Source organism: Cydia pomonella, unplaced genomic scaffold (genome assembly GCF_033807575.1).
Source record: "Cydia pomonella isolate Wapato2018A unplaced genomic scaffold, ilCydPomo1 PGA_scaffold_199, whole genome shotgun sequence".
NCBI classification, from domain to species: Eukaryota; Metazoa; Arthropoda; class Insecta; order Lepidoptera; family Tortricidae; genus Cydia; species Cydia pomonella.
The window spans coordinates 268,972-282,137 of record NW_026907839.1 but is presented as its reverse complement, the minus strand read 5'-3'; the positions used below and the strand labels follow the sequence as shown (position 1 = coordinate 282,137).

The window sequence follows — 13,166 nt, the reverse complement described above, 5'->3', positions numbered from 1 at the left end:
AGTTGTGTTATTTAAGCATGATGTGGAGATAACGTATCTTTCAATTTGGAGGAAGATCCGCCAGTAGTCCGCGTCCCAAAGCCACTTAAGGTGGACGGCGATATGCTGGATGGATTTATCATAGGATCATGGCCGATGTAATTGCTCTCCATGCGAACCGGTTCTTTGAACAATGGACCTCCTTTTAAAGCCTGCATTTATCAGCTCTCTGGTGTTATATCAGTGTACTGGAATGACGAATGAAATCACCACGCGGCCGTGCACGGGCTTGAGTACTAATTTTGTTAGTCTTGAATAAATACGGTAAAATAACAGTTGTCATGTAAACTGGTAGATTGGAATACAAACAAGTGATGGTCTCATTATTTATGTCATTTATTAGTATTATACACAGAAAATTATGATAATGTTGATTCAAAATTACACGATTTAAAACTGCAGCCAAAAAACACTAGACCATACTTATAGTGTTGTGTTTCTGCCGGTGAGTAAGGTTGCCAGAGTTCAAGAGCTCAACGAGGGTGCGTAGTGTTAGGGTTGGCAACGCGCATGTAACATTTCTGGAGTTGCAGGCGTACATAGGTTACGGAGACTGCTTACCATCAGACGGGCCTTAAGCTTGTTTGCCATGCGACGTTGATGGCTCCTCTACACGATGGACCAGCGAGATGGCCATGCGATGGTCGAGAGCACGCATTATGGAATGGGCCACGTGTAGATGCGTACGCACCATCACTGGCCGTGGCCATCCCATCGCCATACCACTACCCTGATGGCCCATTGTGTAGAGCCATAACATCAATTTCTACACAACGCAACAAAATATTCATATTGTTTTCATCACACTTGCTCGAAAAAGATCATATTTCATGCAGGGATACTGAAGGATGTATTGTTCCCGCGGGAATTATGTATTGTGGAAAAAAAGCTATAACTTCCGAGGGAGTTATAGCTTTTTCTTTAATTGTGTCGCTAATTCATAAGAAATAAGTAGGTATAAATGAGTTTTATTTTTAAAATACTGACGTTTATAATTTATGTTTGTTTGGTTGTTGACGACCGGTTTGGCCTAGTGGGTAGTGACCCTGCCTACGAAGCTGATGGTCCCGGGTTCAAATCCTGGTAAGGGCATTTATTCGTGTGATGAGCATGGATATTTGTTCCTGAGTCATGGGTGTTTTCTATGTATTTAAGTATTTATAAATAATTATATATTATATATATCGTTGTCTAAGTACCCTCAACACAAGCCTTATTGAGCTTACTGTGGGACTTAGTCAATTTGTGTAATAATGTCCTATAATATTTATTTATTTATTTTATTTATTTATTGTTAAAAAAATATTTAATTTGATAAATTAATCAATCAATAATAGTCGTTTAAAATATTTTTAAAGAATTTTCAATTGTAGCTGAATGCCGGATAGGTCTGTGCCTTCGATGCCTGTCAAAGAATGACAATACGGTGGCCGAATGTTTGAAATATCACCGTATTTAAGAATTATTTCGCTTAAAAGGAAGATGGGCAGTATTGTATGGACACTGGCCAATAAGATTAAGCGACATAATATCGGAATGGTTTTATTATACACTCTATTTTTTGTATAGCGAGACATATTAAATCTCTGTTTAAAAAAAATGACTCAATAAAACATAAAAAAAGGAATAAAAAACTAAAGTATCCTAACACAAAATCATCGACAGTAACAAAGCCTCCATGATCTGCGGCACAGGAACTTAGTATCGAAAAAAAAACTACATATATAAGTACTAGTCACGTTTCAACTCACACTACTTTTTGCGGCGATAACTTTTTTCACACAAAGATTTCCCTACCTGCCATAGTAAAAGTTTTACAATTAAGAATAACCTATCCGGTGACATACCGCTTGCCCTTACTGGTCAAATGGGCCCATTAGCCCACCCTCCTTTAGTTTTTTTCTTCACAAGCGTGATGAAAAACATTGTGTGTAACTCCGGGGGTAAGAATATTGCAAACTCGAGTCTTTAATGCATGGATCTCGTCTGCAAAATTCCACTTACCCCCCTCGTTGCACAATGTACTATTTCTTAGCCGGTTGCACATTAATCCTTGCCTTCCAACAAGCCATCGTGTGCGTCTCAGTATTGATCGCTAAAATTGCCACGTACACACCATACTTCCCCGCACTGTTACCATGAATCGCATGTTCCAGGTTATTAATATCTACCCTATTTATATTATATATCCCTTTTTTCAACATGCACTTTTTAGTAAAAGGAATCCTCAACGCATTGAAAATCGCTTTCGCTACGAAACTATGACATTTTAGTTTATCTAATTCAAAAATCTTCTCAACGCCATTTTGAGTTTCATAACCAAATGACAGTGACCCATGATTCTTATCTTCTTTAATATCTTCTTTCAATTCTGCACGACCTCGAAGATAACTTACTCCTTGGCTGTTATTATATATTTCGACTTGAACTTCAAATGGAATTTCCTTTTTGTAAGGTAAGGGCGGGTTCTCGCAAGTTTCTAGAGAGTTCCATGTCGCCACGTATTTTTCTGATGCGGATACATTTTCGAAATATATGGAAATTGTTAAAAATGTACGTAATTTCATGGTGGGTGCAGCTTGAGTTATGCTCGTGTAACCAATAATTTTCCGTAACTATATCGCTATTATTTATCAATGAATGATTGTCGTAATTATATTCATTTTGTTTGTTACATCCTGTAGCAAAAATTTTCGATCGTGTTTTGTCAACGGTAACGTATTTTCAAAATTATACATGTCATACGATTATGATCTTGACTGTACGCCTACATTAAGTTTTTGTCGAAAAAAAAAAGATATCAATACGCTTTTTTTCGCAGACTGTCCGACGTAAAGTAAGCCTATTAGCAAAATATTTGTCTAAATAAATAATTTGAGTCCAAATCAAGAGGGTTTACACTATAATCTATTTCTTTAGGTAATTAAATAATACTTAAATCAACCGGGATTTGGACCGTGATTAACTTTTGTATATTTCAACCTTACGTATTTAGGGTTTCGTAGTCACCTACAAAACCTTATACTCGTAGTTTCGCCATGCCCGTCTGTCCGTCCGTCCACGGCTTTGCTCCGTGATCGTTAGTGCAAGAAAGCTGCAATTGCAATTTTTTAAATCTCTGATCCCATAGTGTGGGGTGTCGTTGGATAGCTCTTTCAAAACAATAAAGGGTTTTGAAAAACCAGTTTTTGATAAAGATATGCTTTCGGAAATTTTCGCTCCTAAAAAAAAAGTGTCCCTTTATTAATATGAAAAAAATAATAATCATGAAACAATAGCTTCACAAATACTTTCAATGAAAACTATTTATAGTGAACATGATCAGTCTAGCTGTTTTTGAGTTATTTCAATAAATCTTCTCTTCTCAGTGAAAAGACGTACATATAGTTTCTATTTTCCTCCGTGAGCTTCTACGGATTATCGTCTTATCTATTGTTTAAAAACGGCAAAGGCGCGTGCCACTATGAAAAAATGGTCAAGCCGCATAGGTAGCGTTTATTGAATTACTACTCTATTGAGCACGGAATAAGATTCATTATGAACTAATACAGAATTCTAACAGAATAGCTGTCTGATCTCTATTGGTGCGTCTAAGGTAGGCGACTAAACGCTCTCAAACCAGCAAATTACGCAGCGCATATACAAAGCGCTGCGAAGGTACTCCCTTCGTTCCTTATGCGTGTAATGTGCATGATACTTAATTATAGCCCCCGTTTGGCCTGTTCTGACAGCATGGTAACTACGAAACCCTCCTCTGAGGATGGCCCGACACGCATTTAGCCAATTTTTTTTATATACCTTTTGGTTTTTCCATATCCCGATAAATTTAAGTTTAGTGAAACTAACCGTGAATCATTCAAAAAAGTTAATTAAACAAATATCATGTATGTGTATGTGTTATTACATTTTAGGGTACTTACTTCAAACATATATCAGTTAACCAACCAAATAGAAAACTGCCTGGATCTGTCCCTCATCATCGTTCTGGATTTAACCTACCATTACCTAATCGTGTAATGTTTTCATCTACCCTCAAATGGCTAAATATTCCGTCTCTTTCTAGGTTCTTTACTAGGGCGAAGTTGTAACAAATATTACAAAATGAAATTACTAACTCAGTTTTAAATACCACGCCTCTCTTTGCGGCATAGTCAATTAGGTCGTTTTTGGGCATGTTTGAAGAACTCTAGCGCCTAAAACAAACAAAATATATAAAAAAAAACAAAACTGACCGACACAGATATTAAAATAAATAAATAAATAAATATTATAGGACATTATTACACAAATTGACTAAGTCCCACAGTAAGCTCAATAAGGCTTGTGTTGAGGGTACTTAGACAACGATATATATATAATATATAAATACTTAAATACATAGAAAACACCCATGACTCAGGAACAAATATCCATGCTCATCACACGAATAAATGCCCTTACCAGGATTTGAACCCGGGACCATCGGCTTCATAGGCAGGGTCACTACACTCACTACCCACGAGGTCAGACCGGTCGTCAGATATTGATAGTATTAATCTGTTTTCAAAATATCATTGCTCTAGCTTCAAAAACCACGGAGGAAACAGACGAGTACGTTTGTATGGAGAAACGACCACTCCTGTTCCAAAGAAATTTTCGTTATCGAGCCTCGAAGAATGATTTGCTACCCCGTCTCCGTACTAATTAAATATGTCAACACAACCTGCAAAACTAATTTGAAAACAAATCTGTAAAAATATTTGATAAGTCATTTTTAGCCGATCAACAGCATGGTTTTGTTAGTAATAGGTCCACAGAGTCATTTTTAGCCGATCAACAGCATGGTTTTGTTAGTAATAGGTCCACAGAGTCATTTTTAGCCGATCAACAGCATGGTTTTGTTAGTAATAGGTCCACAGAGTCATTTTTAGCCGATCAACAGCATGGTTTTGTTAGTAATAGGTCCACAGTTTCTAGCCTTTTAGATTATAAGCATTATTTGTGCAACTTTTATGCTACGCAAGATCAGGTAGATGCCATATTCACAGACTTTTCGAAGGCGTTTGATAAGGTAGTTCATCATATACTCAGTCACAAAATTGAGGCCTATTATGGTATTCATAGTAGTCTTCTTCTGGGTTCAATTCTTAATAATCTTACTTGATCGTATGTTTTTAATCATATAAGTTATGACTAATAAATAAAATAAAATAAAATAATTATAACTGATAATGTGTTACAAGTAAAACCATTATAAAAATAAGACGTTTTCTTTATTAAAAATTACAAGAACTGAAATATAGGAATTATATATTTTTTGTATTAAAATGTAAACATTGGATCCGACCTCCCTAAGACTGGCGACTATACGCCACATATAAATATGCTCTTGTGGCACGGACGTGGCCCGACTGGGACACCATGGATTATCTTGTCAAAAAAGTGCAGGTCGTTTTTCAAGATATGCGTCGCTTAATGACATAATCCGTCGATCTCTTGCCATCATCAATGCGCCTGCTCTTCTTGAGCCGACTGGCATTATCAGGGATGATGGCAAGAGGCCTGATGGGGTGTCCTTAGTTCCTTGGAGCTTGGGACGAATGTTAGTGTGGGATGCCACCTGCGTATAGACACACTGGAACCGTCCCACCTCCAACGGACTAATGTCTAATGTCGTGCGGGCGCAGCGGCGGGAAGCACCGAAATTTTGAAACGTAATAAATATAAGAGCCTCGGTAGAGAGTACCATTTTTTACCATTTGGCGTTGGAACTCTAGGTCCATGGGGTCCCAGCGCACACAAGTTTTTTGGAGAAATCGTGAAACGTCTGGGTGACGTAACTAGTGACCGTGACACAACTTATCAGTATTACGATACAACGAGGAAATGCAGCATTCTTGGTACAATGCCTCAAGGGCCTATTTTAGATATAAGCTAGTTATAGTAATCATCTGTATATATTGGGCTTTAATTCGCTCGGGGTGCGTAGAAGCAAACGTGCGGTTGATTACGTCCTGTAAGGTGCTCCGAAACATAATCAATAGCATGGAACTGCACAACATCCTGAACCGCATTATTGTTCCTTCGAACAGATCCCGCTAGCGCCTCTACCTGCAGCTGTCAAACAGCGCAGGATCGCGTGCTGCCGCGGCTCGCCGCCACTCACCATTGTGTGATATGATCAACACGTTGAACGGACTTCTGAGTAACGATCTACAAGTAGATATATTTACTTATCCCTGGTCTAAACTAGCGTCCAGATGCCTCGCTTACTGTGAGAGTATGAATGAGTGAAGAGTTAAAGAATAATTTCTACACTGTTACTTATGTATGAGTGTGTTAATTAATATCCATAAATTGCAAGTGTAATTGGTGTAAACCGTTCTTTTAAATACTATAAATAAAAATCCATTATGTATATTGTTAAATGTAAACTTTAATGATTTCTCTTATTTAATCCCTCTTATTATTATTAACATCCATTACCTCAATTTATGGTCAACCGCCTATTTCGTATTTACTTAAATTAATAATGACAAAGATACGAGTACTATATGTTTTTTGCATTTTTGAAGTTTTTGTGTGGATAACTTTCAAACTAGCCGGGTTATTGGGACAACGAATACCAGCATTTGTAGTACAATGTATTTTTCACGATCAAAAACTTTATCTAAATTTTCTCAACGTGTACATTTTGTCACCTGCGTGTTTAAAAAAATCTTAAAAAAAATAGTCGCTGCATAAATCAACATGATTATTTTAACGTAGATTATCGTTATCTAGTTTTAGGAGGTATCAAATCAATAACTCCATACCCCTTAAGTAGTCCTTTTACCTGGGCACAACAGGATTCGAACGTGGGACCTCCTGCTTCGTAGGCAGGGTCACTACCGACTAGGAGGCCGTTAATTATAGTATTTAAAAAGTACATAACGATGCTAACTTACGTCATCATTTTATTGACATCGACTTATAGAAAGTTTCACTTGTCTTCGAACTTTTTAAACGACATACCAAGTTGCACCCGTTAAAGCGGTGTATGCACATAACATCTACTACCGTCTCTCTCTACCCGTACGAATTAACTGTGCACTCCGCTGGAATGCGACCCCTCTCCCGCTGCCCCGCGCGGCGCCCCGCATTCGCCGCAAGCACTCAGTAGCGATAGCATCTTTGTTGCCGTTGCACGTCTCGTTTTCATCGTCTAAATACGGTTTAAATTTCCTGTTGTTATTACTAGCTACTACTTAGCGCGAAGTGCACAGTTAATTCGTACGGATTATATTTCTACACAACGCAACAAAATCTTTACATTCTTCTCTTAGCAGGTTGCACATTAATCCTTGCCTTCCAACAAGCCATAGTGTTCGTCTCCGTATTGAACGCTAAATTTGCAACGTACACACCATACTTCCTCGCACTATTACCGTGGATCGCATGGTCCAGCTTATTAATATCTACCCTATTTATATTATATATCCCTTTTTTCAACATGCATTTTTTAGTAAAAGGAATCCCCAATGTATTGAAAAGCGCTTTCGCTACGAAACTTTCACATTTTAGTTTATCCAATTCAAAAATCTTCTCGACGCCTATTTGAGTTTCATAACCGACTGACAGCCACCCATGATGCTTCTCTTCTTTAATATCTTCTTTCAATTCTACACGCCCTCGAAGATAACTTACTCCTTGGCTGTTATTATATATTTCGACATGAACTTCAAATGGTATTTCCTTTTTGTAAGGTAAGGGCGGGTTCTCGCAAGTTTCTAGAGAGTTCCATGTCGCCACGTATTTTTCTGATGCGGATACAATTTCGAAATAAATGGAAATTGTTAAAAGCGTACGTAATTTCATGGTGAGTGCAGCTTGAGTTATGCTCGTGTAACTAATAATTTTCCGAACTACATACGCCATCATTTATCAAAGAATGAATGTCGTAATTATATACATTTTGTTTGTTACATTGACATCCTGTAGCAAACATTTTCGATCGTGTTTCTTCAACCGCAACGCGACTGTGATCTTAGCTGTAAGTTTACATTAATTTTGTATCAAAAAAAAAGATATTAAAACACAATTTTTCCGCGACTGTCCGATTTTAGTCTATTTCTTTAGGTAATTAAATAAATTACGAGTAGACTTAATTTTAAAACAAACAAGGGCATAGCTGTGGTTGATATTTACAACAAACTGTGTCAAAATATTTTTAAGAATGTATATCTGTGACGTTTACACAATAAAAGTGGAAGTCGACCTGGAGTTGTTCATATGCCCTGATTTTGTTAAATTATGTTTTATCCCTTTCCTACAAATACATATCTATATCATTTCGAACTACAATCGTCCGAGATAGTATTTACGTTTAGTAGCAAATGTACACACTTGTACTAAACTACTCAATATTTAAACAAGCCCTAAGGCAAGTGGTGTACACACGCTCGTAAGGGCCTAATAAGATAAAAATAAATTATTGATTATCTCCGAAATGGAGTTAAGTAGAATACCGGTGTCTTTGAGAAAGTTACTTAATTTAAGCTCAGGATTTAGTGTTGTGAATTTAAGCTTCGAGGCGTAAATTACAAGACTCGAGTCGTGACTGCTGAGTCTAAAAGCCTTGAGCCTTAAAGCCTCGACCGTATAAGCCTCAATTAATAAGTTCTGCTTACGATCACAGAAACCTCGAGTAGATGCCTCAAGCTGTAAAGTCTCCTAAGCTTTGAAGGTTTAAGTCTATAAGGTTTGGAGCATTTAAGTCTTAAAAGCTTATAACAAATTAGATCAATCTATTATTTGATTATACAGGGTGCCCGTGAGGAACCTGAGAAATTTTAACAGCGTAATCCTGAGGTCACTAGAATTAAAAAAATGTATATAAATTTTTGTGAAATAGGGGAAAAAAGAAAAATATATTCGGACTTTATCGCATTTTTGTTTGTAAAGTATCAATTAGAGTGGATAAACAATACCTCTAAATGAAAAGGTCAAAGATTTTTTTTCATCAGCTGATCAATTTCATGAGTGACATCATTCTTTTTGCGATCTCTTAATCACTACCTACACCCAGACATGACTACAAAGTGGCAACGTAGTTAGGTTCATAATACTCTTAAAAAACTCAATAATACTTTCTGCCTAGAACGCTCATTGTTTGAGCTCTTACCGCTTGACTAAGCCTTCAAGGTTCGGGGGGCTTGAGCTTTCAATAGGCCCGAGTTTTTAAAGCTTGAGCTCTCCTATGAAGCCCGAGCCTTAAAGACTTACTCTTAAGAGCTCGTAAAAAGCTTGAGTCGTTAAGGTTCTGAATCGTTATTGAGCTCAAACCTTCAACGCTTAAGTCTTCAAAGCTTGAACCTTCAAGGTTTGAGAGTCTTTAAGGTTTCAAAGTCTTCAAGACTAGTCTTTTAACAATACTATCCGGAGTGCACCCTTGAAATTAACGGAAATCAAAAATATAAATAAATCATTGTCTGATTGAATTATAACCAGGCCTCGGAGTATTTTTAGCACGGTAAGACTAAGGAGAGCTATGGAGTCTTTGTTAACATTAAAATTAAATACATACTCATACTCATCCTCATTAATTAAGTTCGTCCGAATCGTTTTATAAATACTTAGACTACTTATATGTAATTAATTCTGTTTACATATATTTAATTAAATGTTATATTATAAAAAAGTAATAATATGTATATGTGTATGTTAATATTATTATATTACCCATATTGCAGTGTCATCGCTCCAATATTTTATTTAAGTACTTAACGTACCTACATACTATAATTACTGTTAAGATAAGGAACTATACGTTGTCACTGGCCGCTGAATTTTACAACTGGACTGATGAAATAAACAACGTACACGTACCATGTGAAGATTTTGAAGAACTCATTCCTATAGCTACGTGTTCTATGGATATTGATTGTTAATTCTATGGGGTTGTTTACCTTCATATTATTTGTTACTCGTCAATGAAGATGGTGGTGTATTTTTTATAGCTATTATTTATTTTATGAACTAAATTAATGAGGATGAGTATGAGTATGAACTTAATTTTAATGTTAACAAAGACTCCATAGCTCTCCTTAGTCTTACCGTGCTAAAAAAACTCCGAGGCCTGATTATAACTGTATGACTAATTGTAACAGATAATGTGTTACAAGTAAAACCATTATAAAACTAAGACGTTTTCTTTATTAAATTTCTCTTAGCCGGAATCTCTCTTAAATGGGGATTATAAGAATTATAACATCTTTGTTAAAATATAAAATATAACGATTTCTTTTATTTAATCCCTCTTATAATTACTAACATCCATTACCTTAATTTATGATTAACAATAGTAAATATATATAATGATATATGATATTTTCGCATTTTGAAGTTCTTGTTTGAATAACTTTCAATTTTAGTAGATTCATTTGGTACCACTCATTCCATTACTTCGTAGTAGAAGCGTATTTTTCACGATCAAAAACTTTAAACTCAATTTGCTCAAGTTATACATTTTGTCACGTGCGTGTTTTAAAAAATCTTAAAAAATAAATGTTGCATATATCAACATGATTCTTTCGTACGTAGATAGCTCATTATATTTAGTTTTAGCCTTTTTAGATGGTATCAACTATCAATACCTTCATACCGCTTAAGCGGTCCCTTAACCTGGGCACAATCAAACCCGGGATTACAGGGATTCAAACCCGGGCCCTCCTGTTTCGCACTATCGCTTGAAAGCCATTAATTATAATATTTAAAAATTAAGCTATCTTACGTCATGATTTTATCGACAATGACCTAAAGTAAATTTCACTTGCCCTCGAACTTTTTTAAACGTCATACCATGTTGCACCCGTCGATGTGGTGTATGCACATAACACCTAGTTCTACACAACGAAACAAAATTTTCACATTCTTCTCTTAGCCGGTTGCACATTCATCCTTGCCTCCCAACAAGCCATCGTGTGCGTCTCAGTATTGAACGCTATAATCGCCACATACACACCATACTTCCCCGCACTGTTTCCATGGAACGCATGGTACAGTTTATTAATATCTACCCTATTCATATTATAAATCCCTTTCTTCATCATGCACTTTTTAGCAAAAGGAATCCCCAATCCATTTAAAAGCGCTTTCAATGCGAAACTTTCACATCCTAGTTTATCTAATTTATAGATCCATTCGACGTCGTTTTTTGTTTCGAAGCCGGTTGACATGGACGCGTGATGCTTATCTTCTTTAATATCTCCTTTCAATTCTAGACGTCCTCGAAGATAACTTACTCCTTGGCTGTTATTATCTATTTCGACATGAGCTTTATGTGGAATATCTTTTTTGTGAGGCAAGGGCGGGTTCTCGCAAGTTTCTAAAGATTTCCATGCCGCCACGTATTTTTCTAATACGAATATATTTTTGAAATACATGGAAATTGTTAAAAGCGCACGTAATTTCATGGTGAGATCAGTAAGGCATGCTGGTATAACTTATTGTGATTTAAAACTACATAGATTATTAATGTTATTATTTATCAACGAACGAATGTCGTTAATAGTTTTGTACATGTTTTTGACCGTTGGGGTTCAATGGGTTCGAGAGGATACATGTTAAGAATATATGATACCTTAGTTACCTTGATTACGTTCGCCATTTCTCTATCTGAAGGTTGTCTGGAAGAGATCGCTGTTTAGCGATAAGTCCGCCTGTTGTTACCTACATATTTATACCTTTACATACTTTGTACCATTTTTTTTGTAATGTGCAATAAAGCATTTTATTATTATTATTATGAATATTATGATACAGAAAAAAAAACGTTTCAGATCATTGATCCATATCGTGGATTACATAAAAATCTATGTTAATACATATCAGAAGAAAATAAATAAAAAATGGGGATAGCTTGTATCCGGGACACCAATGGTTTACGTGAAACGTGGCGTGGAAAGTTATTGCAAAGGCACTTCAATTTTAATATCTGTGAAACTTTGCTTTGCTCGGAAAACATATAAAAACTCAAAAATGCGCGTTTTCCCATAGTTTAAACTTATCAAGATCGATTTTTCGCCCCCGAAAACCCCCATATAGCAAATTTCATCGAAATCGTATGTTAGTTTTAAGGTATTTATCTATGCGCCACTAGTTGCCTGAAATGAAGATTTTCATTCATTACGACCATTAGAATTAGATGGTTATATAATCGTGTTATAATAGAACATTTTTCAGTCAAGTACCGTGTTTAGGCAACGAAGCTTTCTGAGTTGCCTAAGTAAGGTACGAGATTGAAAAGCTTGATTATATCACTATTGTATACAATACTTTTTCTACGAGTCATCAAAAATAATACTTTTTTTACTATAAAACCTAAATACGTAATGAGAATTGGTAAGTATCTCAGTAGACAAAAATGTAGTACAAAGACATAAACGCGCGATCCTTTAGGTATACGAAATCTTAATTCAATAATTACAGTCGACGAGTGGAAATAACTGGTTACAATGGACGTGTTACAATTTATGATATTGTTATCTTAGTGCAAGTCGGACAATAACAGTGCTAAAAATGTATGACTTTCATTTGATTTCAATTTAAATAAAAACCGGCCAAGAGCATGTCGGGCCACGCTCAGTGTAGGGTTCCGTAGTTACTCTTCTGTCACAATAAGCTAAACTGGAGCTTAAAGTATAGTAAATTGTTAACCAAAGGATGAAACGGTACCTTTCACCCGAGTTAAACAAATAGACAATGTTGCATAATCAGTATCTAATTAAAGTAAGTCTTTTTACTATGAAGGGAAAACTTTTTGCGATAACTCAAAAACAGCTAAACTGATCATGTCCGCTATAGTTTTCATTTAATGTCTTTCTTAAGCTCTACTTCCACGATTTTTTTCATATTTTTTGGACCTATGGTTCAAAAGTTAGAGGGGGGGGGGACACATTTTTTTTTTCTTTCGTAGCGATTATCTCCGAATATATTCACTTTATCAAAAAATGTTTCTTGAAAACCCCTATTAGTTTTGAAAGACCTTTCCGACGATATCCCACACTCTAGGGTTGAAGCGAAAAAAAAAATTCACCCCCACTTTACGTGTAGGGGACGGACGAAATTTTTAGGTTTTATTGTACGACTTTGTCGGCTTTATTGATTTA

The 13,166-nt window shown here is 36.0% G+C and overlaps 1 protein-coding gene across 1 annotated transcript in view; it reads left to right on the top strand.

Moving 5' to 3' along the window:
- LOC133533678 (dynein regulatory complex protein 11-like) overlaps positions 1-13,166 on the top strand; it is a 49,531-nt gene that overhangs the window by 20,697 nt on the left and 15,668 nt on the right. The gene's annotated exons all lie outside the window — the stretch shown is intronic.